Raw genomic sequence first — 24,137 nt, 5'->3', positions numbered from 1 at the left:
AGCGTAGAATTACAAACCATTAATAGACTATTACTAGAACTGAGGCACTTTCCCAAAAGTTCTCTTGTTGTATTCATCAGCACAAACGCACTCAATGACAAATTTCAGTCACAACAATTTAAACGACAGGAGAAAAAGGGATGATGAATGACAAGTCAATCCCAATCAGCCAAGGATTGCCATGGGGGCAGCAACAGGGAACCACAGATACCCCAAGCTCCCAAGTGATTTTTAAAAAATCACATTCTTTCAGTTTTGAAAAAAAAAGTCACACCAGACTCGAAACACAGAATCCTAGAGGAGATATACAGCGGGGAAACAGACACTTTGGTCCAACCAGTCCATGCTGAACATAATCCCAAACTAGGTAAAAAGCTTTATTCCTGATGAAGGGCTTTTGCCCGAAACGTTGATTTCGCTGCTCGTTGGATGCTGCCTGAACTGCTGTGCTCTTCCAGCACCACTAATCCAGTATAATCCCAAACTAACCTAGCCCAACCTGCCTGCTCCTGGCTCATACGCTTTCAAACCCTTCCTATTCATGTATTTCTCCAAATGTCTTCTAAACGTTGTAATTGGACCCACATCCACCACTTCCTCAGGAAGTTCATTCCACACGCCAACCACCCTCTGTGTGGAAAATTTGCCCCTCATTCTTTTTTAAAATCACTCTCCTCTCATCTTAAGAATTCCCCCATCCGAGGAAAAAAGACACTGAACATTAACCCTATCTGTACCCCTCATGATTTTCTAAACCTCTTTAAGGTCACTTCTCAACTTCTTTGTGCCCCAGTGAATAAAGTCCCAGTTTATCTAGTCTTTCCTTATGACCGAAACATTCCATACCCGGCAACATCCTGGTAAATCTCTTCTGAACTCGCTCCAGCTGAATAGTATCTTTCTTATAACAGGGTGAACAGAACTGGATGCAGTATTCCAGAAGAGGTCTCACCAATGTCCTGTATAACCTCAACTTGACATCCCAACTCCTATACTCAAAAAACTGAGCAATGAAGGCAAGCAGCTCTCTTCCCACAAGTGCTGCCAGACCTGCTGAGTTTCTTCAGCATTTTTTTCACACCAGATCTCCTATTTTGTTTCTTCTTTGCACGTCCTCCTCTTGCTTTAGATGAACATGTCACTGCTTATGAGCGTATATCGTTGCTATCAAGCATTAATGAGCAAGGTTACAAGCTTGACTGATTCTCTTAAATTGGTAATCAAATAAGACTTCAGTTATTGGACTGACTGGAGAAGCTGGGACTGGTCTCCTTCAAACAGCAGAGATTAAAAGGAGGTTTGATAGATGTGTTCATTATCTGTTTTGACAGACAAAGTATGGAGAAACTATTATTCCCTGATCTGGGAGGGACATTAACAAGACTCCACAGATTTACGATTGCTAAGGTGACAAAGGTGACACGAGAAAATGTTCATTTTCTCGAAGCAGAGACTTATTAAAATCTGGAATACACTGCCCAAAAACAGCATGGTGATTATTTGAAGCGGAACAAGGTTGCATGGAAACGAGGAAGAAGCAGCCTATGCCAAAAAAATGTTAGCACAGACATGATGGGCCAAATGGCCTCTTTGAACTCTGTGATTCTATCTCAGGTAATCGTTCTTACATTAAAAAAAACGTGTTGACAAGCCATGCATCAGCCCTCCATCAGAATTGCCCAGAATCAGAATATTTACCTTTTAGTCGCAATTACTGACACATTCCAGGCAGTTTATGTTACATTTCTTTTTGTGTTAAACCCCAGTTTATGTTATTTTGTTTTCATCTCTAGTAGAGAGCTTTGACAGGTCTGTAATTTGTCAAGAACGCTCCTTTTTTTTGCATAAAGGAGGGGAGTGAGTTGCAGCCTGATGAGATCCAAGCCTCTCTACCACAGTACATGCTTATTAACTCAGCCCATGTGTCAATCAAGCTTCATGATTGCACCAATTTGGCTAGTCGAAGATTTCGGAGAATTTCATGGAGCAGAGATCATTGTGCAGTGATTAAGACATGACAGCCATCTGCATCAAGCCGGTGACGCACAATAAATGAGCGAGCCTTAAAGGGGAAGGCAACATAACTAGTGGAAAAGAGGTCACCTGACAGAGGGTTCTAAAAAAACATATGGGGCAAAAGGTAGGGTGAACAAACAAGGTCATTTTTCTCGGGTGGGGGAGTCCAAAGCTACAGGGCAGAGGTTCAAGGTGAGAAGGAAAGATTTAAACTGGACCTGAGGGGTAACTTTTTCATGCAGACCGTGGTCCGTGTGGAATGGGCTGCCAGAGGAAGTGGGGGAGGCTGGTGTGTTTACATTCAAAAGGCATCTGGATGTGTGTATGAATAGGAAGGGTTTGAAGGAATATGGGACTAGGTCAGATTGGGAAGTCTGGTCAGCACGGATGAGTTGAACCATAGCATTTGTTTGGATTAGATTACTTACAGTGTGGAAACAGGCCCTTCGGCCCAACAAGTCCAACCCACCCAGACCCATTCCCCTTTCACCTAACACTACAGGCATTTTAGCATAGCCAATTCATCTAACCTGCACATTTTTGGACTGTGGGAGGAAACCAGAGCACCCGGAGGAAACCCGCACAGACACGGGGAGAACGTGCAAACTCCACACAGACAGTTGCCTGAGGCAGGAATTGAACCCGGCTCCCTGGCGCTGTGAGACAGCAGTGCTAACCACTGCACCACCGTGCTGTATGACTCTATGACTCTATATATGGATCATTCTCTGGTCTATCATGAAGAGTAGGTAGTGGCGCACTGATAGTTAAACAGTCAATTTCAAGTCTCTTGGCATTGCAGATGAGTTGAAATCCTTCCATTGTGTTTCTGTTTTAGTTGCTTGTTGTCTAGCTGGTATCTCTCTCTCTCTTTCTCTCTCTCTCTCTCTCTCTCTTTCTCTCTGTCTCCAGACAGCCGCTGAAGTTACATTCACAGTTATCTCATGTCTGTATGTCCTTTTTTTCAAAAAAGAATGTGTGTTGTAATTAGGAGTTCGATATATCCCAAAGTGATTCAGGGTTGTACTGCATTGTTATGAGACGGTAGCAAAGCCAGCTGCTACTTATTTGTATTTGGCACGAAAGCTGGCACGAGAGTTGCAATCAGGATTTACCCTGCTCCCCATTCCCCCAGTGGCAGCTAAGGCACATACCATTATTTTTGGGGAGAGCTACAGGACAGTCATTTTACTTTGAATTAAAGGAAACAGTTTAAAATGTAGCCATCTTATGAAGCCTCACACCTCTCACATTAAATAACTCTCAACATATTTGTTGGAAGTTGCATTGACTGAACATCTGCTGAATGCAGTCAGTGAGGAGATAAATAGTAATGTACAAATGTAGGGTAATTGAAACACAGAAAATAGGGCAGGATTGGGCCATTTGGCCCTTTAAGTGTTCTCCCCCATTGTATTTGATCCAACTCAATACCCTGTTCCTGCTTTCTCCCCATACTCTTTGATCCCCTTGGTCCTGAAGACTATGTCTCATTCTTTCTTGAAAACGTTCAATGTTTTGACCTCGTGGTACACAGTGCTAATTGGATGAGCATGGATCCTGGGTATAGAGTGGCCTTCATAGGGAAAGTTAGAATAACTAGTGATAACATAAATGTTTGGGTAAATGTGGACACTGATGACCATCTGCTCTCCAAAAACATCAGAGAACATAAATCTTTTGTATTACTGCTGAATGCTGCCATGTTGCAATTCTTCAAATCTGTTCTTGAAAACAACAGGAACCTATTATGCTACATCTCCTCCGATTTTGGGGATTTATGGATCTAACAGCATCTAACAATATAGATAGTTGAAATGAAACAAAGAACTGTAGATGCTGGAAATAGAACAAGAACAAAGAACAAAGAAAATTTACAGCCCAGGAACAAGCCCTTCAGTCCTCCAAGCCTGAGCCGATCCAAATCTACTGTCTAAACCTGTCGCTCAATTCCTAAGCATCTGTATCCTTCTGCTCCCCACCTACTCATGCATCTGACCAGACGCATCTTAAATGAATCTACCGTGCCCGCCTCTACCACCTCTGCTGGCAACGCATTCCAGATGCCCACCATCTCTGTGTAAAGTACTTACTGTGTGTATCCCCCTTAAACTTTCCACCTCTCACCTTGAAAGCGTGACCTCTCGTTATTTTCCCTTTACTCTGGGAAAAAGCTTATTGTTATCTACCCTGTCTCTACCCTTCATGATTTTGAAAACCTTAATCAGGTTCCCCCTCAATCTTATTTTCTCTAATGAGAACAAACTTAACCTACTCAACCTCTCTTCACAGCTAGCACCTTCCATACCAGGCAACATCCTCTGCTGCCTCTCCAAAGTGTCCACATCCTTTTGGTAATATGCTACCAGAACTGTACACAGTATTCTAAATGTGGCCGAACCAATGTCTTGTACAATTTTAACATGACCTGTCAGCTCTTATACTCAATACCCCGTCCAATGAAGGCAAGCGTACTATATGCCTTCTTGACCACTCTATCCACCTGTGTAGCAACCTGAACTCCCAGATCACTCTGCTCATCAACTTTTCCCAAGGTTCTTCCGTTTACTGTATAATTCACTTTAGAATTAGACTTCCCAAAATGCATCACCTCACATTTGCCCGGATTGAACTCCATCCACCACTTCTCCGCCCAACTCTCCAATCTATATGTATTCTCCTGTATTTTTTGACAGTCCCCTATGCTTTCTGTTACTCCACCAATCTTCATGTCATCTTGCTGATCATATCAACAGTGCCCTCTTCCAGATCAAATCTGAAACAAAAAAAAAATTAGGGTGTAGGTTTGTTCGTGAGCTGTAGATTTGATATCCAGACATTTCATTCCCTGGCTAGGTAACATCATCAGTGGCGACCTCCAAGTGAAGCGAAGCTGTTGTCTCCTGCTTTCTATTTATATCTTTCTCCTGGATGGGGTTCCTGGGGTTTGTGGTGATGTCATTTCCTGTTCGTTTTCGGAGGGGTTGATAGATGGTATCTAGATCTATGTGTTTGTTTATGGCATTGTGGTTGGAGTGCCAGGCCTCTAGGAATTCTCTGGCATGTCTTTGCTTAGCCTGTCCCAGGATAGATGTGTTGTCCCAGTCAAAATGGGGGTTTTTTCATCCATGTGTAGGGCTATGAGGGAGAGAGGGTAGTGTCTTTTTGTGGCTAGCTGGTGTTCGTGTATCCTGGTGGCTAACTTTCTTCCTGTTTGTCCTACGTAGTGTTTGTGGCAGTCCTTGCATGGAATTTTGTAGATGACGTTGGTTTTGTCCATGGGTTGTACTGGGTCTTTTAAGTTTGTTAGTTTTTGTTTGAGAGTGTTGGTGGGTTTGTGTGCTACTAGGATTCCGAGGGGTCTCAGTAGCCTGGCTGTCATTTGTGAGACTTCTTTGATGTATGGTAAGGTGGATAGGGTTTCTGGCTGTGTTTGGTCTGCTTGTTGTGGTTTGTTCTTGAGGAATCTGCGCACTGTGTTTTTTGAGTATCCGTTCTTCTTGAATAGGTTGTATAGGTGGTTCTCTGTTTTTCGAAGTTCGTCTGTGCTGCAGTGTGAGGTGGCTCATTGGAATAGTGTTCAGATACAGCTTCGTTTGTGTGTGTTGGGATGGTTGCTGGTGTAGTTAAGTATTTGGTCAGGGTTTGTCAATTTTCTGTATACGCAGGTTTGTAGTTCTCTGTTGTCCGTTCTTTCGATTGTGACGTCCAGGAATGCGAGTTTGTTGTCGGTTTCTTCCTCCCTTGGTGAACTTTATGCCTGTGAGGGTGTTGTTCATGATGTTAAATGCCTCTTCTGTCTTGTTTCATTTTGTGATGACAAAGGTGTCATCTACGTAGTGGACCCAGGTTTTTGGTTTGATGGTTGGTAGGGCTGTTTGTTCTAGTCTTTGCATTACCACTTCTGCTATGAATCCTGATAGTGGAGATCCCATGGGTGTGCCGTTGGTTTGTTTATAGACTATGTTGTTGAAGGTGAAGTGGGTGGTGAGGCACAGGTCCACTAGCTTCATGATGTTTTCGTTGGTAATGTGATTGATGGTGGTTGGGGTGTGTGTGATCATCTCTTCTAAAAGTGTGGCGAGTGTTTCCTTTGCCAAGTCGATTTTGGTGGAGGTAAACAGCGCTGTTACGTCGAATGAGATCATTGCTTTGTCTTCCTCTATTATGGTGTTTTTGATGATTTTTAAGAATTCCTGGGTGGAGTGGATGAAGTGTTGTGACTCTTCTACTCGGTATTTCAGTCTTGCGTGTAGTTCTTTGGCCAGTCTGTAAGTTGGTGTTCCAGGTAGTGAGACTATAGGTCTGAGGGAGGCTCCTGATATATGGATTTTTGGTAGTCCGTAGAATCATGGGGTGTTGGTCCCATTGGGTTTCATTTTCTGGAATTCCGTCTTGTTTAATTGTCCGGAATTGTGTAATTTTCTTAGGGGATTTATAATTTTTTTTCCTGGTTGTGGGGTCGGGCCTAGCGCCATCTGTTGGTAGGTGTTGGTGTCTGCGAGTAGTGCATTGGCTTGCTCTATGTAGTCCCTTCTGTTCAGGATGACTGTGAGCCGACCCTTGTCTGCAGGTAATATAACGATGTTTTTATCTTTTTAGAGGTTTTCTAGGGCTTTCTTGTGTGTTCAGTTTGTTTCCTTCCCTCTTTCGGCTCAGAGTAGGTGCAACTGTCTGTCTGATTGTTTGTTGTGTTTCTTCCGTGAGAGTGTTGTCCTTCAATGTGATTTCTAATGCCGCAAGGAAATTCTTCTTGTCAGCATCTCGGTAATTGAAATTTAATCCTTTGACTAGTACCGCTTCTTCTGTGTCATAGGGTTCGGTCTGATAGGTTCTTTATCCATGCCCCTGTGTTATCGGTTTTGTCTTTTTTTTGTGAGTTTGTCATGTTTTTTCTTCAGCTCCCAATTTTTCTTTCTCTGTGTTTGTCGTTGTTTGGTGTTTATGGCTCGTTTTATCGCGTCTGTCCATTCTTGATTTGTTGCTTGTTTGAATAGCGGTTTTGGTGCGCAATTTCCCGGTTGTATTTCTGGAGTCTGTGGTGGGCGTCATTGATTATTTCTCGAAACATCATGAAGCTAGTGGACCTGTGCCTCACCACCCACTTCACCTTCAACAACATAGTCTACAAACAAACCAACGGCACACCCATGGGATCTCCACTATCAGGATTCATAGCAGAAGTGGTAATGCAAAGACTAGAACAAACAGCCCTACCAACCATCAAACCAAAAACCTGGGTCCACTACGTAGATGACACCTTTGTCATCACAAAATGAAACAAGATAGAAGAGACATTTAACATCATGAACAACACCCTCACAGGCATAAAGTTCACCAAGGGAGGAAGAAACCGACAACGAACTCGCATTCCTGGACATCACAGTCGAAAGAACGGACAACAGAGAACTACAAACCTGCGTATACAGAAAACCGACAAACCCTGACCAAATACTTAACTACACCAGCAACCATCCCAACACACACAAACGAAGCTGTATCTGAACACTATTCCAATGAGCCACCTCACACTGCAGCACAGACGAACTTCGAAAAACAGAGAACCACTCATACAATCTATTCAAGAAGAACGGATACTCAAAAAAATACAGTGCGCAGATTCCTCAAGAACAAACCACAACAAGCAAACAAAACACAGCCAGAAACCCTAACCACCTTACCATACATCAAAGAAGTCTCAGAAATGACAGCCAGACTACTGAGACCCCTCAGAATCCTAGTAGCACACAAACCCACCAACACTCTCAAACAAAAACTAACAAACTTAAAAGACCCAGTACAACCCATGGACAAAACCAACGTCATCTACAAAATTCCATGCAAGGACTGCCACAAACACTACGTAGGACAAACAGGAAGAAAGTTAGCCACCAGGATACACGAACACCAGCTAGCCACAAAAATACACGACCCTCTCTCCCTCGTAGCCCTACACACGGAGGAAAAAAACCACCATTTCGACTGGGACAACACATCTATCCTGGGATAGGCTGAGCAAAGACATGCCAGAGAATTCCTAGAGGCCTGGCACTCCAACCACAATGCCATAAACAAGCACATAGATCTAGATGCCATCTATCAACCTCTCTGAATACGAACAGGAAATGACATCACCACAAACCCCAGGAACCCCATCCAGGAGAAAGATATAAATAGAAAGCAGGAGACAACAGCTTCGCTTCACTTGGAGGTCACCACTGATGATGTTACCTAGCCAGGTAATGAAACGTCTGGATATCAAACCTACAGCTCAGCGAGTAAACCTACACCCTAAACCTCAACCTGAGCTACAAACCTTCACAAACCTTGCTAAAACAAAAATTGCTGGAGAAACCCAACATGCCTGGCAGCATCTGTGGAGGGAAAGCAGAGTTAACATTGCGGGTCCAGGGGCTGGCCAGTACTAATTATCAATGTCAATAATTCAAACACGTGCCCATTTGTGACCACATCCCAGGCAGTAGGCAATAGGTAAGGTTCTTAAAGCAAGGGAACCAAGGCAGGGATTTAAAGTTGAGATGGATGAGTGTTGTGGGTTAACTTTAACCCTTCGGCCCTCAATGTTGTGCTGAACTTTTATCCTACTCTAAGATCAAACTAAGCGACATACCCTTCATTTTACTATCATCCATGTGCCTTTACAAAAGTCACATCTTCAAAGAATTCAATAAGGCTTGTGGGGCATGACCGGCCCTTCACAAAGCCATGCTGACTATGTCCAGTCAAACTATGCTTTTCCAAATAATCATAAATCCTATCTATCCAAATCCTGTCCAATAATCTGCCCACCAACAATGTAAGACTGACTGGTCTGTAATTCCCAGGAATATCACTCTTCCCTTTCTTGAACAAGGGAATAACATTTGCCACACACCAATCATCTCATACTATTCCAGTGGACAGTGGGGATGCAAAGATCATTGCCAAAGGCGTAGCAATCTCTTCCTTCACTTCCCGCAGTAATCTTGGGTATATCTCAATTGGCCCAGAGGACTTATCTATCCTCATATTTTTCAAAGTTTCCAGCACATCCTCCTTCCTAACAGCAGCCTATTCTAACACGTCAGCCTGTTTCACGCTGTCCTCACAAACGATAAGGTCCCTCTCAGTAGTGAATACTGAAGCAAAGTATTCATTAAGGACTTCCCCAACTCCTCCGATTCCAGCACAACTTCCCTCCACTATCCCGGATCAGCCCTACTCTCACGCTGCCCATCCTCTAAATGTAGAATGCCTTAGAATTTTCCTTAATCCTACTCACCATGGCTTTATCATGCCTCCTTGTAACTCTCCTATATCCATATTTTAGTTGGTTCCTAGCTATCTTGGAACCCTCTAGAGCCCTGCCTGATCTTTGCCTACTCAACCTTAAGTAAGCTCCCTTCTTCCTCTTCACTAGATGTTCCACATCTCCTGTCATCCAAGATTCCTTCACCCTACCATTCCTTCTTTGTCTCAGTGACACAAACCTATCCAGCACTCGCAGCAAGTAGTCCCTAAACAACCTCCACATTTCTGTCATGCATTTCCCTGAGAATATCTGCTCCCATTTTATGCTCCACAGTTCCTGCCTAATAGCATTGTAATTCCCCCTTCCTGAGTTAAATATTTCCCCATATGATCTGCTCCTGTCCCTTTCCATGACTATAGTAAAGGTCAGGGAGTCATGATCACTATCATCAAAATAGTCTCCCAATGAGAGATCTGACACCTGAGTTGGTTCGTTGCCAAGCACCAAATCCAATATGGCCTCCCCTCTAGTCAGCCTACCTACATATTGAGTCAGGAATTCTTCCTGGACATACCTGAAAAAATCTGCTCCATCCAAACTATTTGCACTTAGGAGGTTCCAATCATTATTAGGGAAGTTGAAGTCACCCATGACAACAACCTTGTTACTGCTACACCCTTCCAAAATCTGCCTCCCAATCTGCTCCTTCATGTCTCTGTTGCTATTGGAGGGTCTCTAGAAAACTCCCAATAAAGTGACTGTTCCTTTCCTGTTTCTGACTTCCAACCATACTGATTCCGTAGACAAACCCTCCTCGACAACCTCCCTCTCTGCAGCTGTGATACTATCCCTGATCAGCAATGCCACTCCTTCACCTCATTTACCTCCCTCCCTATTCCTTTTGAAACATCTAAACCCTGGAACATCCAACAACCATTCCAGCCCCTGCGATATCCAAGTCTCCGTAATGGCCACAACATTGTAGTTCCAAGTACTGATCCATGCTATAAGTTCACCACCCTTGTTCCTGAAACTTCTTGCATTAAAATATACACGCTTCAATCCATCCACACTGACTGCAACTTTGCATTATCAACTGTCTATCCTTCAGACTCGCTGCACATTGTATCTGCCCGTTCACCAGCTACTCCATCCTCTGATCTGTAGCCCTGCTAAACTAGTTTAAATTCTCCTGAAGAGCTCTCTCAAACCTCCCACCCAGGGTATTAGTGTCCCTCCAGTTCAGGTGCAACCCGTCCTCTTTGTACAGTCCCACCTTCCCCAGAAGGTATCCCAATGATCCATATGTCTGAAGCCCTCCCTCCTACACAAGCTCTGCAACCACGTGGTCAGCCAAACTCGCTCTCTGTTCCTAGCCTCACTAGCCCATGGCACTGGTAGCAATCCTGAGACTACTAATCTGCTCATCCTGCCTTTTAGCTTCCAACCTAACTCCCTGTATTCACTTATCAGGAATAAGATCTCTCAAGTAAGAAAGTTAAGCCTCACAACATAACTTGGCTATTACCCAATTAATGATGGAATTTAGCTACAATTCCACCAACAGTGTCTGCCTCTGGATGTGTCCAGGGTCCGATCCTAATGCAAAGTTGTTCACAAGAGTTCTGCTGAAGGAGAGTTATACCTTCTGATTTTTATACAGATTCTCATCCTTCAGGTCCATGATGTGGTAGTATTGATGATTCTTTAGAGTCCTTTCACCCAACATATTGATTACTCTTCTGGATCCCTTGAGACTGCAACTTACTTCCTTATCAGAAGTAGCTTTCCTGTTCCTTGTTACATTTGGCTGTAAGTGTCTGTTGAAGTCACAGCTTTCCTATGATTAACTCTTTAAATACAATCCTTGTCCTTACAGCACTAAAGCAGCTAGTTATCAAGCAGATGACAGGGCAGTTTATGTAATCTCAATTTCTTAATTTCCAAGAGATGGCTAATTGTTTTCCATCTGTATCTAACAGCTTGTCTTAGTCCCTTAACAGTTTATTCCAGAGAGAGTTATTGCCACTTCTTTCCGTGTGTAACAGTTTACTTTTTGTTGATTCATTCGATCCATGAACAATTATTAAAGTTCTAAAGTCTATGATATCACATGAGTTAATGGTGACATTGGTGAATGGTGCACTGTGTTTAATGGACTCCACTTTGTTCTTATCTTCTTCAGCATGGGCCATCACTTACATTAAAACAGGGGAACATTTGGGCAAAGGAGGAAGACAATGAGATCCCCAAAACTCCCCACCACCATATCAACAAGAAGCCCACAGGAAGTTGAAGGAAGCATTATCATTGCCAGGGGTTCCTCCTCGATTTTAAATTCTGGATGGAACTAGAGATCAGGTGCATTATTTCCTCGCCTGGTTGTATGCAGGAAACCGAGGAGAGGGAAGTGGCTCTCGTTACCTTATCAAGAAGAAATCTAGTTTTCTGCTGCAAAAAAAAGCCTATGAAACATTGGCAGCTGCTCCTCAATACTGCCCAGAGACCTACTGTCACACTGAATTTCAATCATCCAGATATGTGCTCTATTTGTCTAATTTAAATGCTCACCAAAGACATTGTAGATAGATTAATTATTCATCAGTTTAGCCTACTGAGTAACGACAACACATTTTATTTCAAGAAATTAGCATAATTATTCATTACCACTTTTCACTCTCGCCTATCGTTGTTCAACTCATTATAATACTGTTTAAGCAGCCCAGTCACAGCTTCCGGTGAAAACAGCCTGTGAACATATTTAAGATTGTTGAGGAATAGCTCTCTCACTGTGGAAAGTTATGGGGAAAGCCTGGCAAAATGACAATATTTGCAGTGCACTTTAATGGATTATATTTTAAATAATGGGATCCCTCAGACAATAGGGTTGTACATCATAAATAACAGCTCCATTGTCAATTGCAGCAGATCAGGTGCGATCCCTTGTCACTTAAAAGCGCATAATAAATAATAGACCTTCAATTACCATAATATAAATGAGACTTGTATTTAACCAGTAAGGGCAAGTCCTTCATTATCTAAAGAGGGGTTAGGGCACATCATATAATTTAAATCGTTTTCACCATCAGTCTGTATAGCTGACATAGAATGCATTTCGTAAATATTAAGTTTATTGTAGGTATATTGAATGGAACAAGCTGTGTGGGGATAAGTTGAATATCATTGCAAATTCTGTTATATTGCAGTTGAAACAATTTTCTAACTTCTTTTCAAATTTGATGAACGCAGTATGTTTTACAGAAGAAATCTCAAGATGGATTGGGGCTGGGAATAAAAAATGACAACCATGTTTCAATTATGTAGAAAAACAAGGAAGATGTAATGAATAGTAGAACCCTGGGAAGTGCCAAGGATCAGATGGAGCTTGGTGTGTGTGTACACCAGTCCTTTAAGGTAACAGGGCAAATAGATGAAGCAGTTAAGAAGGCATATAGTATACTTGTCTCTACTAGTCAAGGCAGAGAGTTTAAGAGCAGGGAGGACATGCTGGAACTGTATAAAATGTTGGTTAGGCCACAGCTACAGGAATGGCCTCATTCCTGATGAAGGGCTTTTGCCTGAAACGTCGCTTTTCCTGCTCCTTGGATGCTGCCTGACCTGCTGTGCTTTTCCAGCACCACTCTAATCTTGGCTCTAATCCCCAGCGTCTGCAGTGTCCACTTCAGCACAGCTGCAGCATGATGTGCAGTTCAAGAATCCACATCATGGGGGGACATTTCTGCACTGGAGAGGGTGTAGAAGAGATTTACCAGGATGTTGCCTGGCCTGGAGAGTTTCAGTTATTGAGAGAGATTGCACAGACTGCAGTTGTTTTCCTCAAAGCAGAGGGGTCATGATGAGATGTATAAAATTATGAGGGGTATATATAGTGTCGACAGGAAAAAACTTTTCCCTTCAATGACCAAGGGCATGGATTTAATTGAAGTGAATAAAAGTGAATTGAATTCACTTTGTTGTCACATGTACTCACATGCGTTCAGTGAAACATTTACAAGTTATCACTTATGGGGCCATCTTAGGTACCAAGCTATCTAAGTACAGGTGCATAAGTACAAATTCTAATGGAAATAAAGATAGAAAAAAAAAGGTCTAATAATGCATTGGAAAAATAGAGAAATAAGAGTACAGAATATCAGTCCTTCCCACACAGACCACACTGATCTTCACCTTGAGGCCAGGAATCGAGTCCGCGTTGGGGCTGGGAGAGTGAGTCCACATTGTGGCCAAGACAGTGAGTCCACACTGAGGCCAGGAGAGTGAGTCTACACTGAGGCCGGGACAGTGAGTCCACACTGAGGCCGGGAGAGTGAGTCCACACTGAGGCCGGGAGAGTGAGTCCACACTGAGGCCGGGAGAGTGAGTCCACACTGAGGCCGGGAGTGTGTGTCTACACTGAGGCCGGGAGAGTGAGCCCACTCTGAGGCTGTGAGTGTGAGTCTAAACTGAGGCCAGGAGTGTGAGTCTACTCTGAGGCCGGGAGAGTGAGTCCACACTGAGGCCAGGAGAGTGAGTCTACACTGAGGCCAGGAGTGTGAGTCTACTCTGAGGCCGGGAGAGTGAGTCCACACTGAGGCCAGGAGAGTGAGTCCACACGGAAGCCGGGAGTGTGACTCTACATTGAGGCTGGCAGAGTGAGTCCACACTGAGGCCGGGAGAGTGAGTCCACACTGAGGCTGTGAGTGTGAGTCTAAACTGAGGCCGGGAGTGTGAGTCTACACTGAGGCCGGGAGAGTGAGTCTACACTGAGGCCGGGAGAGTGAGTTCACACTGAGGCCGGGACAGTGAGTCCACACTGAGGCTGGGAGAGTGAGTCCACACTGAGGCCGGGAGAGTGAGTCCACACTGAGGCCGGGAGAGTGAGTCCACACTGAGGCCGGGAGAGTGAGTCCACACTAAGGCGGGGTGAGTGAGTCCACACTGAAGCCGGGAGAGTGAGTCCACACTGAGGCCAGGAGTGTGAGTCTACTCTGAGGCCGGGAGAGTGAGTCCACACTGAGGCCAGGAGAGTGAGTCCACACGGAAGCCGGGAGTGTGACTCTACATTGAGGCTGGCAGAGTGAGTCCACACTGAGGCCGGGAGAGTGAGTCCACACTGAGGCTGTGAGTGTGAGTCTAAACTGAGGCCGGGAGTGTGAGTCTACACTGAGGCCGGGAGAGTGAGTCTACACTGAGGCCGGGAGAGTGAGTTCACACTGAGGCCGGGACAGTGAGTCCACACTGAGGCTGGGAGAGTGAGTCCACACTGAGGCCGGGAGAGTGAGTCCACACTAAGGCAGGGTGAGTGAGTCCACACTGAAGCCGGGAGAGTGAGTCCACACTGAGGCCGGGAGTGTGAGTCCACACTGAGGCCGGGAGAGTGAGTCCACACTGAGGCCGGGAGTGTGAGTCCACACTGAGGCCGGGAGTGTGAGTCCACACTGAGGCCAGGAGTGTGAGTCCACAATTAGGCCAGGAGAATGAGTCTACACTGAGGCTGTCAGTGTCAGTCTACACTGAGTTCGGGTGAGTGAGTCCACACTGAGGCTGGTAGAGTGCGTCTACACTGAGGCCGGGAGAGTGAGTCTACACTGAGGCCAAGACAGTGAGTCCACACTGAGTTCGGGAGAATGAGTCCACACTGAGGCTGGTAGAGCGCGTCTACACTGAGGCCAGGAGAGTGAGTCTACACTGAGGCCGGGAGAGTGAGTCTGCACTGAGGCCAGGACAGTGCGTCTACACTGAGGCCAGGAGAGTGCGTCTACACTGAGGCCAGGAGAGTGAGTCTACACCGAGGCCAGGAGTGTGACTCAACACAGACGCCAGGAGAGTGAGTCCACACTGAAGCCGGGAGTGTGACTCTACATTGAGGCTGGCAGAGTGAGTCCACACTGAGGCCGGGAGAGTGAGTCCACACTGAGGCTGTGAGTGTGAGTCTAAACTGAGGCCGGGAGTGTGAGTCTACACAGAGGCCGGGAGAGTGAGTCCACACTGAGGCTGGGAGTATGAGTCCACACTGAGGCCAGGAGTGTGAGTCTACACTGAGGCCGGGACAGTGAGTCCACACTGAGGCTGGGAGTATGAGTCCATTCTGAGGCCAGGACAGTGAGTCCACACTGAGGACGGGAGAGTGAGTCTACACTGAGGCCAGGAGTGTGACTCAACACAGAGGCCGGGAGAGTGAGTCCACACTGAGGCTGTGAGTGTGAGTCTACACTGAGGCCGGGAGTGTGAGTCTAAACTGAGGCCAGGAGTGTGAGTCCACACTGAGGCCAGGACAGTGAGTCCACACTGAGTCCGGGAGAGTGAGTCTACACTGAGGCCAGGACAGTGAGTCCACACTGAGTCCGGGAGAGTGAGTCTACACTGAGGCCAGGAGTGTGAGTCTACACTGAGGCCAGGAGAGTGAGTCTAAACTGAGGCCAGGAGTGAGTCCACACTGAGGCCAAGAGTGTGAGTCCACACTGACGCCAGGAGAGTGAGTCTACACTGAGGCCAGGAGTGAGTCCACACTGAGGCCAAGAGTGTGAGTCTAAACTGAGGCTGGGACAGTGAGTCCACACTGAGGCAGGGAGAGTGAGTCTACACTGAGGCCAGGAGAGTGAGTCCACACTGTGGTTAGGAATGTGACACAACACTGAGGCCAGGAGAGTGAGTCCACACTGAGGCCAGGAGTGTGAGTCTACACTGAGGCCGGGAGTATGAGTCGACACTGAGGCCGGGAGTATGAGTCGACACTGAGGCCGGGAGAGTGAGTCCACACTGAGGCCGGGAGAGTGAGTCCACACTGAGGCCGGGAGAGTGAGTCCACACTGAGGCCGGGAGAGTGAGTCTACACTAAGCCCGGGAGAGTGAGTCCACACTGAGGCCAGGAGAGTGAGTCCACACTGAGGCCAGGAGAGTGAGTCCACACTGAGGCCGTGAGTGTGAGTCTACACTGAGGCCGTGAGTGTGAGTCTACACTAAGCCCGGGAGAGTGAGTCCACACTGAGGCCGGAAGAGTGAGTCCACACTGAGGCCGGGAGAGTGAGTCTACACTGTGGCCGGGAGAGTGAGTCCACATTGAGGCCAGGAGAGTGAGTCTACACTGAGGCAGTGTGAGTGAATCCACACTGAGGCCAGGAGAGTGAGTCCACACTGAGGCCAGGAGAGTGAGTCCACACAGAGGCCGGGAGAGTGAGTCCACACTGAGGCTGGGAGTGTGAGTCTACACTGAGGCCGGGACAGTGAGTCCACACTGAGGCTGGGAGTATGAGTCCATTCTGAGGCCAGGACAGTAAATCCACACTGAGGCCGGGAGAGTGAGTCTACACTGAGGCCAGGAGTGTGACTCAACACAGAGGCCGGGAGAGTGAGTCCACACTGAGGCTGTGAGTGTGAGTCTACACTGAGGCCGGGAGTGTGAGTCTAAACTGAGGCCAGGAGTGTGAGTCCACACTGAGGCCAGGAGTGTGAGTCCACACTGAGTCCGGGAGAGTGAGTCTACACTGTGGCCAGGACAGTGAGTCCACACTGAGTCCGGGAGAGTGAGTCTACACTAAGGCCAGGAGTGTGAGTCTACACTGAGGCCAGGAGAGTGAGTCAACACTGACACCAGGTGAGTGAGTCTACACTGAGGCCGGGACAGTGAGTCCACACTGAGGCAGGGAGAGTGAGTCTACACTGAGGCCAGGAGAGTGAGTCAACACTGACACCGGGACAGTGAGTCCACACTGACGCCAGGAGAGTGAGTCTACACTGAGGCCAGGAGTGAGTCCACACTGAGGCCAAGAGTGTGAGTCTAAACTGAGGCTGGGACAGTGAGTCCACACTGAGGCAGGGAGAGTGAGTCTACACTGAGGCCAGGAGAGTGAGTCCACACTGAGGCTGGGAGAGTGAGTCCACACTGAGGCCAGGAGAGTGAGTCCACACTGAGGCCGGGAGTGTGAGTCTACACTGAGGCCGGGACAGTGAGTCTACACTGAGGCCGTGAGTGTGAGTCTACACTGAGGCCGTGAGTGTGAGTCTACACTAAGCCCGGGAGAGTGAGTCCACACTGAGGCCGGGAGAGTGAGTCCACACTGAGGCCGGGAGAGTGAGTCTACACTGTGGCCGGGAGAGTGAGTCCACACTGAGGCCAGGAGAGTGAGTCTACACTGAGGCCAGGAGAGTGAGTCCACACTGAGGCCAGGAGAGTGAGTCCACACTGAGGCCAGGAGTGTGAGTCCACACTGAGGCCGGGAGAGTGAGTCCACACTGAGGCTGGGATTGTGAGTCTGCACTGAGGCCAGGAGAGTGAGTCCACACTGAGGCCAGGAGAGTGAGTCCACACTGAGGCCAGGAATGTGAGTCCACACTGAGGCCAGGAGTGTGAGTCCACACTGAGGCCGGGAGAGTGAGTCTACACTGAGGCTGGGAGTTCAAGCTTTTGGGTTTAAAGGAGGCATAAAGAGAAATTGTTTCACCCAGAGACTGGTGGTAATCTGGAACTCACTGCCTGTAAGCGGGATAGAGATAGAAACTCTCATAATATTTTAGATGCACATTTGTAGTGCCAAACAATCCAAGGCTATGGGCGAAGTGCTGGAAAATGGGATGAGGAGGTTGTTTTTAACCAGCGCAGACTCAATGGGCAGACGGCCCTTTATCATTGCTGTGGATTTCTATAACTATAACATTACTGCTCAGTTCTGAACTTGGTACCTTGGAAAAGACATTTTTTAAAATAAGAAACTGACGTATAGATACCAGGCTGCTCCGTGCACTTTAAAGTAAATACTGTGTATTCTTGCATAATTAGAAATTGCTGGAAAAACTCTGGCAGCATCTGTGGAGAGAGAAACAGAATTAACATTTTGGGTCCAGTCTGAAGCATTAACTCTGCTTCTCTCTCCACAGATGCTGCTAGACCTGCTGAGTATTTCCAACAATTTTTGTTTTTGTTTCATATTTCTAGCATTTGCACTTCTTTGTTTTTCTCACCTGTGAATTGTTCTGTAGTCAAATGTTTGCAATGAGAGAAACTGAGAAACCAATTTGCACAGAGCAAATTCAGGAAAATAATGTTGACTGAGAAATATATTTGAACAGGTAGTAACAATACAATGGCTTTAAAAGTGTATTTTGTCCTTTTCTTTAATTCAAGGGAAGTTTTAAGACAGAGAGGTGTTGAGCTCTCTGTTTGAATCCAATAAACATGGTGTGAGGCCTTGGGATTTTTTTAAAAGTTGGAACAATAGAAGCAGCCTGAATGGGTGGGGTCAAGGTCCCACAGAACCAGGATTTTAGTTTTAGTTCTACAGTAACAGTTGCTGGGATCTTGAAGCTGGGTTTAGAAGTTGCAATACATTTCTCCCTGCTACTCTGTCTCTCTGAGTTTTCTCTTGATATGCTTTCCTCCTAGACTAGAAAATTATATGTGAGACAATCTATTTTACCGAATTTACATTTACCGAGGTTGTGTATATGGGATATTACAATATTGGAACATTTACTGCTTAGTAGTTAAATAATCTATTATTCTGTTTATTTTTCCAAGAGAGTTGTTATTCCAATTTCTTCTTTCCTTTGTCATATTTTAACGATAGTGTATGATTTAACTGTGTTTTGTTTAAAGACTGGTAGCTTGACCAATCAAATTGCATCTGGAACATAACGCCTTACACTTATCAAAAAAATAAGAAAACGTTCAGGTTTAGGCTTTCTTCTTAATATATTTTGAGGGGCTCTGGTCAGGTCCATAACACAGGTCACTGGGGAGAATTCCCTTTTTCATCTTGGAAATATTGCTGTGAGCGTTTACACTTCCACTAGAGTGACAGCTGGGCGGAGGGATGGGGTGAACCTCAGTTTATATCATATGTAAAAGACAGCACCCCCCTGCACTGCACTTTGAAAAACATACTCCGTCAATGATGGAGAATTGCACAGATCTTTGTAGCATGGAAGCAGGCTATTCGGCCCCTCTGGTGTGGACTAAACACAAGTTTCTTCTCACATCACTTAATTGAACCCCTTGAATTTATCTTTTAATCCCCATCTCAATCACCTTTTAAACAATTCTGAGTTGGAAGGGCTCTGTATTTTCTGTGTGAAATAGGTCAGTAAAGAATGCTGTTTGGCCTCAGCACATGCAGACAGAATGAAAGACAACCGATTTTACATGGCTCCCCAAGACAATTTCCCTCAGTGTAGGTGAATTGGCAGTGCTAAATTGCCCATAGTGTTCAGGGATATATAGAAGAGGTGCACTGGTCAGGGGAAATGTCGAGTAATAGAGTTGGGGAATAGGCCGGGCGGGTTACTCTTCAGAGAGTCAGTATGGACTTATTGGGCCAAATGGCCTGTTTCCACACTGTAGGGATTCTATACATTCTATGAGAATAAGGAAGAACTTGACGAGCCAATGTTTCTCATTATGCTCTAACCTTTTGTCATAGATTTTGATAATATGGCAGAGGTTTCCCAAGACATTCGGGTTCTGGAAATTCCAGTTTTCAATGTATTATATCTGCCCTTAGTTTGCCATGGCACAGTCCCTCATGAGCACCAGAACATACAATGCCCATCTTTGCCAACTGACTCAGTGGAGGATCTGCATGAATTTTCTTTACAATTTGAAATTGTCTGCATGTACCACACATCCGGAATCCCCCCACATCTCCCCGATTTATATGTTTGAACATTAATCTTTATTTAATATTTTACATTTTTCTTTTAAGTACTCACTAGTGTATTTGTGAGAAAAGTGAGCATTTCCTACCTCAGTTCGCTTTAGCAATTGTCACTTAAAATCAAGTCACAGTGCACAAATGTCTGAAAGCCAGCTTATTTCACATCTGTTACAAGCTGGAGATTAGACTGATTCAAATTCTGCAAAGTTGGATTTAAGTGGTGGGATAATCAGAGGAAGGAAGTCTTCTGCGATATAACGCTCTCTTTCTGACTGAACATCCCTGACAAGAGAGATGAAGCAGCTTGGACCTCTAGAATATTGCATTTCTGATATTTGTGATATTTTACCTTTCTCTACTGAATGCTTGCTAAGCCCATTGCATCTGCATTAGGTGTTTCAGAGAATAATCCACTCAGTCCTGTTTCCCAGCCCTATCCCCACAGATTTTCCTCTTCTAAGTAAATCTTAGCAGGACTTATACACTTAATGGTAAGGTCCTGGGGAGTGTTACTGAACAAAGAGACCTTGGAGTGCAGGTTCATAGCTCCTTGAAAGTGGAGTTGCAGGTAGATAGGATAGTGAAGAAGGCATTTGGTATGCTTTCCTTTATTGGTCAGAGTATTGAGTACAGGAGTTAGGAGGTCACGTTGAGGCTGTACAGGACATTGGTTAGGCCACTGTTGGAATGTTGCGTGCAATTCTTGTCTCCTTCCTATCGGAAAGATGTTGTGAAAATTGAAAACATTCAGGAAAGTTTTACAAGGATGTTGCCAGGGTTGGAGGATTTGAGCTATAGGGAGAGGTTGAACAAGCTGGGGATGTTTTCCCTGGAGGCTGAGGGGTGACCTTATAGAGGTTTATAAAATCATGAGGGGCATGGATAGGATAAATAGACAAAGTCTTTTCCCTGATATGGGCGAGTCCAGAACTAGAGGGCATAGGTTTATGGTGAGAGGGGAAAGATATAAAAGAGACCTAAAAGGCAAGTTTTCACGTAGAGGGTGACACATGTATGGAATGAGCTGCCAGAGGAAGTGGTGGTGGCTGGTACAATTGCAACATTTAAAAGATATCTGGATGGGTATATGAATAGGAAGGGTTTGGAGGGATATGGGCCGGGTGCTGGCAGGTGGGACTAGATTGGGTTGGGATATCTGGTCAGCATGAACAAGTTGACCGAAGGATCTGTTTCTGTGCTGTACATCTCTATGACTCCACATATCTAAATCCCTTTTAGGAGGATGCTATTGAAATTAAATCCATGTCCATCAGGCAGTACATTCCAATTTCTAAACCACTCAGAATCTCTACGGTATGGAAGCAGGCCAGACAGCCCCTCCGAAGAGCATCCCACCCAGACCCACCTGCCTACCCTTTAACCCTGCTTTCCCCCTGCCTAATCCACCTAGTCTACACATCCTGGACACTGGGCAATTTGGCATAGTCAATGCACCTAACCTGCATATCTTTGGATTGTGGGAGGAAACTAGAGCACCCGGAGGGCATCCACACAGATGCAGGGAGAATGTGGAAACCATACAGACAGTTGCCTGAGGCTGTATTTGAACCCAGTGCCTGGCACTGTAAGGCAGCAGTGCTAACCACTGAGCCACCATGCTATGCTTTGCGTGAAATAAAAATGTCCTCTAAAATGAAACAAAGTTCTAAAGAGGGGTCATCAGACTCTAAGCATTTACTCTTTTTCTCCGTCCAAAGATGTTGCCAGATCTGTTGAGTTTCACCAGCAATTTCCACTCTAGTTTCAAAACTTTCCTCGAGTTCTTTCATGAATAGTCATAGAGTGGTTGAGGTCAACAGTTTAATCTAATCTGCACCTTCGATCTGTCAACCTTTCAGGTGTTGGAAATAGTTTCCCATCATTCTTTTTATAACACACACACTTAGCCACAAATACAGTTGGGTTCTGTACAGTAGCGTATCAAGGAAACAAACAAACACTGAAGTTTAACTCTATCCAAACAAACCAAAGTCATCTCTTAACTTTGGCAGAAAGGTCTTTCCCCACTGTGCCTTGGCGGCAGCTGCCTCAAGCTTTAGTGCATCCCTCAGCATGTAGCCCCGGACCTTGGAATGTGCCAGTCTGTAACACTAGGTCAGGGTCAACTCCATACTCTGGAAGACCAACACGTTTCAGGCAAACCAAAGATTGTCATTCATTCAGTTGATGGTCCTCCAGGCACAGTCGATATTTGTTTGGTGTGCGTCCTAGGGACAAGTACAGAGTCCTGCGTCACGGAGCTGCTTGGCAAAATCCACCACAACCTCCTCCAGTCCTTTGCAAAGGCACATTCTAGAAGGAGATGTGTGACAGTCTCTCACCCCCACAGCTACATCGAGGGTAGTGTTCCATAGCACAGATAGACTGGGCAGACACTCTTTCTAAATCCTTCAAGATTTTAAAAGCCACAATCTCCATAGCTTTTGCTATTGCCTGTAGACCAACCCCAGTTTCCCCAGTCTGTCAGTGTAATTGTCATTCCTCAACCTCGGAACTGAATTGGTAAATCTTCACCACATCCAAACTAAAGTCTTCAATTCCTATCTCAGGGTTGGTGGACAGAGTTGGATATAGAGCACCAATCAGAACTGACTGAATGTTGTATGTTATTTAGCGTAATATCCTAGACTTTGTTTTATGTTCCAGGTCTTCTCCATATCTGTGAGCATCACCAACATGACAATAATGGCCTGAAATGACAGTCTTATTCCAGGAGTCAGGTCAGGCTTGACCCATATACAGATCCCAGAGGCAGCTGTCCATTTAAATGATCAGCTATCTTCATCAAAATCCCACTTGGTTAACCTCCACTGCATTGATCACAAAGTGTAGAAGACAGAGCAGCTCAGAAATGGTCTAGTCTCACCATGTTTCTTTGGAATAGCTATTCCTTTGGAGACCCAGGATACATTGGGAGTGAGGCTCAAGTATCCATGCTGAGGATCAGGAACACTTTATTTGTCAGATGGAGTAATTCAGGTATCATTTGGGATTGTTATCTGTAGAGAAGAATGTGCTCAAACAAAGTATATGTCACTCAGAGCTATGAAACTGTTAAATACTTGACAAATCCTTCAAGATCTGTCAAGAAGTGTCAAAGTTATCAAGAACTGTCAAGAAGTGAGGAGGCAGTGATGCTGTCACTCTATCAATAATCCAGTGCCTAGGCTAATACTGTGGGCAAATGAATTCAAATCTTACCAAAGCAGAGGGTGACATTTGAATTCAATAAAACAAATTCTAGAAATAAAAAGCTAGTCCAATGGCAATGATTGGGAGAAAGTGAGCACTGTAGATGCTGGAGATCAGAGTCAAAGCGTGTGGTGCTGGAAAAGCACAGCTGGTCAGGGAGCATCCGAGGAGAAGGAGAATCGATGTTTCGAGCATAGGCTCTTCATCAGGAATAAGAGGGTGGCACAAGGGGGCTGAGAGATAAAAGGGAGGGAGTGGGGCTGGGGGAAGGTACCTGGGAATGCAATAGGTGGGGGTGAAAGTGATAGGTCAGAGAGGAGGGTGGAGCGGGTAGGTGGGAGGGAAGATAGACAAGTAGACAGTTCAAGTGGCAGTGCCGAGTTGGAAGGTAGGATCTGGGATAAGGTGGGGGGAGGGGAAATGAAGAAACTGGTGAAATCCACATTGATTCCGTGTGGTTGGAGGGTCCTAGGCAGAAGATGAGGCGTTCTTCCTCCAGACTTTGGGTGGTTAGGGTTTAGCAGTGGAGGTGGCCCAAAACCTGCAAGTTCTTGGGGGAGTGCGTGGGGGAATTAAAGTATTCGGCGATGGGGCAATGCGGGGGTTGTTTCATGCATGTCTCCCAAAGATGTTCTCTAAAGCGTTCCGCAAGTAGGTCTCCTGTCTCCCCAATGTAGAGGAGACCACATCAGGATCAATGGTTACAGTACATGACACGCGGTGAAGTGCAGGTAAATCTCTGACAGATGTGGAAGGATCCTTTGGGGCCTTGGATGGAGATAAGGGGGGAGGTGTGGGCATTGGCTTTGCAATTCCTGCGGCGGCAGGGGAATGTGTCAGGAGGGGAGGGTGGGTGGTGAGGGGCATCGACCTGACAAGAGAGTCACAGAGGGAATGGTCTTTACTGAATGCGGATGGGGTGAGGAGGGAAATATATCTCTGGTGGTGGGGTCTGTTTGTAGGTGGCGGAAATGGTGGAGGATGATGCGATATGTCCGTAGGTTGGT

The 24,137-nt window shown here is 45.7% G+C and overlaps 1 long non-coding RNA gene across 1 annotated transcript in view; it reads left to right on the top strand.

The window, feature by feature from the left end:
• The first annotated feature begins 6,514 nt into the window (after positions 1-6,514).
• The window catches only part of LOC140475920 (uncharacterized), a 39,172-nt gene continuing 21,549 nt past the window's right edge, over positions 6,515-24,137 (top strand). Inside the window, exon 1 of the long non-coding RNA XR_011960353.1 lies at positions 6,515-6,589. This is a non-coding gene — a long non-coding RNA (uncharacterized lncRNA). The remainder of the gene's footprint in view (positions 6,590-24,137) is intronic.

The sequence above is a fragment of the Chiloscyllium punctatum genome, chromosome 4, assembly GCF_047496795.1.
Source record: "Chiloscyllium punctatum isolate Juve2018m chromosome 4, sChiPun1.3, whole genome shotgun sequence".
Classification (NCBI taxonomy): Eukaryota; Metazoa; Chordata; class Chondrichthyes; order Orectolobiformes; family Hemiscylliidae; genus Chiloscyllium; species Chiloscyllium punctatum.
This window is presented reverse-complemented; position numbering and strand designations above follow the sequence as displayed.